This window comes from Somniosus microcephalus, chromosome 1 (genome assembly GCF_052327205.1).
Source record: "Somniosus microcephalus isolate GS21.2 chromosome 1, FLI_Smic_1.0, whole genome shotgun sequence".
NCBI classification, from domain to species: domain Eukaryota; kingdom Metazoa; phylum Chordata; class Chondrichthyes; order Squaliformes; family Somniosidae; genus Somniosus; species Somniosus microcephalus.
The window spans coordinates 146,220,426-146,227,510 of record NC_140987.1 but is presented as its reverse complement, the minus strand read 5'-3'; positions in this window follow the sequence as shown (position 1 = coordinate 146,227,510).

The following is a 7,085-nucleotide window of genomic DNA, read 5'->3' as shown; positions in this document are numbered from 1 at the left end:
GGGGGCAGGGGTTATAGTTTGAAATTGTTGAACTCAATGTTGAGGCCAGAAGGCTTTAAAGTGCCTAATTGAAAGATGAGGTGCTGTTCCTCCAGCTTACCCTTTGCTTCCTGCCACTGAGCCAATTTTGGATCCAATTTGCCACTTTCCCTTAGATCCCATGGGCTTTTACTTTTCTGACCAGTCTGCCATGTGAGACCTTGTCAACAGCCTTGCTAAAATCCATGTAGACTACATTGAATGCACTACCCTCATCAACCCTCCTTGTTATCTCTTCAAAAAATTCAATCAAGTTAGTCAAACATGACCTTCCCTAAACAAATCCATGCTGACTGTCCTTGATTAATCCATGTCTTTCTAAATGACTGTCCCTCAGAATTTTTTTCAATAATTTGCCCACCTCCGAGTTTAGGCTGACTGGCCTGTAATTACTCGGTCTATCCCTTTCTCCCTTTTTAAACAATGTTACAACATTGGCAGTCCTCCAGTCCTCTGGCACTACACCTGTAGCCAGAGATGATTGGAAAATGATGGTCAGAGCCTCTGCTCCTTCCTCCCTTGCTTCTCTTAACAACCTGGGATACATTTCATCCCAGCCTGGTGATTTATCTACTTTCAGAGATGCTATATCCCTTCATACTTCCTCTCTCATTATGTTTATCTCATCTAATATTTCACACTCCTCCTCAACTACATTGTCTGTATTGTCCCTCTCTTTTGTGAAGACAGATGCAAAGTATTCATTAAGAACCATACCCACGTCTTCCGCCTCCACACACAGGTTACCTTTTTGGTCTCTAATAGGCAATAATCTTTCTTTAGTTATCTTCTTGCTCTTTATGTAACTTCTTGAACTGCTGCAGTCTATTTAGTGAAGGTACTCCCATAGTGCTGTTAGGTATGGAGTTCCAGGATTTTGGCCCAGGTACGATGAAGGAACGGCGATGTATTTCCAAGTCAGAATGGTGTGTGACTTGGAGGGGAACTTGGAGGTGGTGGTGTTCCCATGCACATGCTGCTCTTGTCCTTCGAGGTGGTAGAGGTTGCAGGTTTGGGAGGTGCTGTCGAAGAAGCCTTGACGAGTTGCTGCAGCGCGTATTATGGATGGTACACACTGCAACCACGGTGCGTCGGTGGTCGAGGAAGTGAATGTTTAAGGTGGTAGATGGGGTGCCAATCAAGAGGGCAGCTTTGTCCTGGATGGTGTCAAGCTTCTTGAGTGTTGTTGGAGCTGCACTCATCCAGGCAAGTGGAGAGTATTCCATCACACTCCTGATTTGTGCCTTGTAGATGGTGGAAAGTCTTTGGGAAGTCAGGAGGTGAGTCACTTGCCGCAGAATACCCAGCCTCTGACCTGTTCTAGTAGCCACAGTATTTATGTGGCTGGTCCAGTTAAGTTTCTGGTCAATGGTGACCCCCCCAGGACGCTGATGGTGGGGGATTTGATGATGGTAATGCCATTGAATGTCAGTGGGAAGTGGTTAGACTCTCTCTTGTTGGAGATGGTCATTGCCTGGCACTTGTGTGGTGCGAATGTTACTTGCTGCTTATCAGTCCAAGCCTGAATGTTGCATGCGGGCTTGGACTGCTTCATTTTCTGAGGAGTTGCGAATGGAACTGAACACTGTGCAATCATCAGCAAAATCCCCACTTCTGACCTTATGAGGGAAGGTCATTGATGAAGCAGCTGAAGATGGTTGGGCCTAGGACACTGCCCATAGGAATTCCTACAGTGATGTCCTGGGGCTGAGATGATTGGCCTCGAACAACCACAACCATCTTCCTTTGTGCTAGGTATGACTCCAGCCAGTGGAGAGTTTTCCCCAATTCCCATGGAAGGGTAAACTTTCCGTTTTAGTGCTACTGGTGTGGGGAAATGCCCGATGAGAGCACATTTCAAGAAAATTGCACTCCTGCAGCCCGTGATTTTCTGTTAATTAATTTTTAGACAGAAAATCACACACTGCCAGCGGTGGCTTTTGACCTGCAGGGGCCCTATGCCAAGTTTGGGTTTGGGGCCCTAAAATTATTTTTTCTACCAGTGGATCCACGGGGCCCCATGCAATTGTGTGGTCCTAATGTCGCCCCAGCACACTGCCGTCATGCAGTTTCCCAATAGGCGCTCCCAATGGGTGCAGTTCTGTACCATGAGTGAGGAAAAGGGAAATTTACCCTTTAACTTAAAAAGGAGCATTGTAAATTTGCAAAAAGAGGAGTGTGTTTTGCTACACGTGTGCAGGGGCATGTCAGAATACTTATTAGGTTTCCTAATACAGCAGCAGAAGCGTTGCCAAAAGAGGTGAAGCACAGGAGAGTTACCTTATTTAACACTCCAGGGATCCATCCCACAGGAAAGAAGTCTGCAATGCCTGGGAGAAGGTAGCCCTACATGAATATACATGACCTGGCTCCATAAAGGGAAAACTTTGCTGACTTGGCATGATCAGATATGGTAAGACTTATACCAAGTAGATGGACAAAATATGCATGCCACAGTCTTTCCTCCCACCCAGACTACCTTTGAGTGCTTTCCATGCATTTCCATTCTGCAACATGACACAAATTACAGCTGCAATTCTACCTGAAGCTCTTGATACACTGACAGCTTAAAAGGAGTTCATCCAAGAAGTCCTTCTAACAAAATCAAGCAGCATAATGCATGTTCTTGTACTCATGTCCATGATGAGCTGTAGAATCAGCAAGTGGATGTTCTGTTATGTGCTCCTGATACTTCCAGCATTTCAACACTGCTTCTCTGCTTGGTGGAGAAAATGGTATATAACAGAAAAAAAGCAGATTTGTAAGCAGGAGGGTCCTCCAACTCAATGTAGAGAAAAACTGAAGCCATCCTTTTTGGGCCCCCATCAGCTACTACATACCTTCCCTCTTAACTCCATCAACTTCCTTGATTGCCATGCCAGGCTAAATGCAGTAGTGTGCAACCTTGAGGCATTATTTGATCACAGCTGAGTTTCCTTCCCCACATCTATTCCATCACCAAAACTGCCGCCTTCCACCTACAAAACATCACCTTATAGTACTTCTACCTCTTCCCCCACTCTGGAGAGACTCTAATCCATGCCTTTATCACTTTGAGGCTTGACTTCTTCAATGTTCTTGTGGCTAGCCTTTGCATTCCACTTAAAGTTCTTAACTTCCATCACCAGATTCTTGCCAGGCTACACTAACTCCATTTACCCCATTGAATCGGTTTCACAATAATTGACCTCCACAGCTTTCTCCTACTTGACGCCTATTTAAATGCCTTGGGACATTTTACAACAACAATAACAACAACAACTTGTATTTAAATAGTGTCTTTAAAATAGTAAAACGTCCCAAGGCGCTTCACAGGAGTGTTACAAGAAAAGATTTGACACTGAGCCACATAAGGAGAAATTAGGGCAGATGATTGGTCAAAGAGGTAGGTTTTAAGGAGCGTCTTAAAGGAGGAAAGAGAGGTAAAGAGGTGTAGAGGTTTAGGGAGGGAATTCCAGAGCTTAGGACCTAGGCAGCTGAAGGCACAGCAACCAATGGTTGAGCGATTATAATCAGGGATGCTCAAGAAAGAAAGAAAGACCTGCATTTATATAGCACCTTTCGCATCCACCAGACGTCCCAAAGCGCTTTACAGCCAATGACGTACCTTTGGAAGTATAGTCACTGTCATAATGTAGGAAACGCGGCAGCCAATTTGCACACAGCAAGTTCCCACAAACAGCAATGTGATAATGACCAGATAATCTGCTTTAAGTGATGTTGATTGGGGGATAAATATTAGCCAGAACACCGGGGATAATTGCCCTGCTCTTCTTCGAAATAGTGCTATGGGATCTTTTACCTGAGAGAGCAGATGGGGCCTCGGTTTAACTTCTCATCCGAAAGACGGCACCTCTGACAATGCAGCACTCCCTCAGCACTGCACTGGAGTGTCAGTCTAGATTTTTGTGCTCAAGTCTCTGGAGTGAGACTTGAACCCACAACCTTCTGACTCAGAGGCGAGAGTGCTATCCACTGAGCCACAGCTGACAAGATGGCAGAATTAGAGGGCCGCAGATATCTCGGGGGGGGGGGTGGTGGTTGTGGGGCTAGAGGAGGTTACAGAGATTGGGAAGAGCAAGGCCATGGCGGGATTTGAAAACAAGGATGAGAATTTTAAAATCAAGGCATTGCTTAACCGGAAGCCAATGTAGGTCAGAGATGATGGGTGAACAGGACTTGGTGCGAGTTAGGACAGGGGCAGCCGAGTTTTTGATGACCTCAAGTTTTACTACATTAAAGACACTATATAAATGCAATTTGTTGTTAAAGGCATTATATGAATGCAAGTTGTTGTTATTGACCACTGAGTCCCAGCTTATACCCTTTATCTTGGTTTCCCATCTGTTTTACTCCAACTTCAACTCATGCACTTTGGAACTCTCTTCCAGAATTCCTCTACTCTATCTCTTCCCTTCCTATTTTCAAAAGCATTTCATCCACTTTGTCAGCCCAGTCCCTAATTTCTTTCCGCCTGTTCTCCTGCTCGGTGCATACGTTCCTCTCTGTTCGGTGAAGCACTTTGATACATCTTTCTGATGCATGGAACAATATTTAAAGGCAAATTATTGTTGGCTAAACTGTGAATTTGGAGTAAACCTCATTTATTGGTTGTTGCCAGAATTGAAGTAGCCGTTCCTCAACTTTATTCAAACTAGGCTTGACATACAGAGGCTGATTCAAATCTTAATTCACTGACTCATCATATTCCAATAAATTCAATAAGCAGTGTAATGAAAAAAAGTGGAAAGGTGAAAAAAGCTACTGAATAATTAATTTTATTAAGGCACAATGGTATAATGCACCTATCATTTACATTGCCACTTTGTACTGTACAGGTTGGACAGAATGCTTCAGGGCAGGAGAAGTGATTTTCAAATACTGTTCACACCAGTCAACATCAAAGTAATGCTTCTATTTATCTGCTAATACTTGTGCAGTACTTGCTCCTAGTACTTGCTCGGAGAAGCATCTGGGAAGGCGCCGAACACCTCGAGTCTCTTCGCCGGGAGCAAGCGGAAGCCAAGCACAAGCAGCGCAAGGAGTGCACGTCAACCCAAGCACCCCACCCACCCGCCCCTTCAACCACCGTCTGCCCCACCTGTGACAGAGACTGTAGGTCCCGCATTGGACTTATCAGTCACCCGAGAACTCATTTTTAATGTGGAAGCAAGTCATCCTCGGTTCCGAGGGACTGCCTAAGAAGAAGACTTGCTCCTTGCTCTGGATCCACATAGGTGGATCTTGCTAGATTGGGACAGTTCTATTGATTGTTTACATTGGTATTGGGAGGCGAGGTGGGTGAGGGCTACTATTGCTCCACATATTTTAGAGAATTTTACAATCAGGAGGACCTCTAGTGCTCTGCAGTTCCACAGCCATGGAATCTCTGTGGAATTTAGCACACACTGCTGATTTTTCCCTTGCTACATTTTCCATCCCCATCCAGTTTCCAATTGTAATTGCCTTTGAAACAATAACTGGTTTATCAATATGGTGTTCTAAATCCAAGTGACACCAATCTTCTTATCCTCACTGATGTGCAGCAGCTTAATCCCCATGTATTTCATACCTTGCACAATTCACCTGTGCATGGTGTTTTACTATGTTAAAGGCACGATATAAATGCAGGGTGTGAAATGAATGGGGATTATCGAACTCCATAGATTGCAACTCCTCAACTGGATTTGCAGAAACTCTGAGTCCAGTTTAGCAAATATAATGAGCAAGCTGTGAAATGCATGGCGATTAAAGAGCTGCAAATAAATCTGAATTGAAAGATTGGTGTCAGATGACATTATTTGGTATTGGTTACTTACTGTTTAACAGTTAGCGACCACATTACAGCTAGCTATCTCACCTGCCAAGTGAAAAGTAAAGTAAGACAGCTAAGACTTAGTAATTAAGTAATGGAAATAATGTTATCATTTTCTCTAATTCAACATTGGCAAGATAGAATCAATCATGTTTGACTCCTTAGTCATTGATTCCATTCCTCCTTCCTGATTGCTTCTCAGGCTGAACCTGATAGTGCACAACCTTGAAATCCTGCTCGACCATGAGCAGAGCTTAAAACCTCACATCTAGTCTCTCATCAAGACTGTAGACTTAGATCTGCAAAATATCATCTGCCTTCATCCTCATTGCATGTCCGCCTCCACTGAAGCACTCATCCATGCCTTCATCATTTCAAGGCTTGATTTTCCTCACTAGCTTCCCAAATCCTACCGTACTTAATCACCAACTCGTCCAGCACTTTGGTGCCCATTTTATCCTGCACTAAATCATGCTATCTATCCTTGGAATTCCCTCTCCCCAGTATATTGTCTTTAAGATCCCTGTCTTTAATTTCAAACCCCACAACAATCTTGCACCAACCTACCTTTGCAATCCTCTTCACCCCTATGTTCTATTATGCATCCTCTGCTCTTCTGACCCTTGTCTATGGTATGTCCTCTCCTCCCTCTACTATCAGTGCCAGTGTCTCCAGGGACCACCCCCTGCATTCTGGAACTTTCTTCCTAAACGTCCCCATTTCAAAAGCCTCCTCAAAACCTACTTCTTCAACCATATCTTCTGTCAGTCACCTCCCCTCATTCCTCTCCCATTTCCTGCTTCGTGTCCCTTGATCTCCTCTAAAATGCCTTGGAATGTTTGTCACTTGAAAGGCACTATATCAGTGCAAGTTGTTGTTCCTCCTGTAGCTTTACAAGTGTGTGGAGATAAGTGTTTTAGTGGGTTAGCATGATGTCTTTCCATCTCTGCAACCTATATTTCAATCCAGCTCAGATTAGTAAGATAAAAATCTCTGCCTGCCAGCAGCAATGGGCCGAAAAGAAAATACTGCAATGCTGGAAATCTGAAATAAAAACAGAAACCTCCTATCACAGACCTTCCCTTTTGTTCTTTCATCCCCTCTCCCCATTTCCCAGCCTCTTCACTTGCTTAAAAATCTGTTCCATTTCCTGCTTTTTTTCCAGTTCTGACAAAAGGTCATTGACCTGAAACGTTAACTCTGTTTCTCTCTTCACAGATGCTGCCTGACC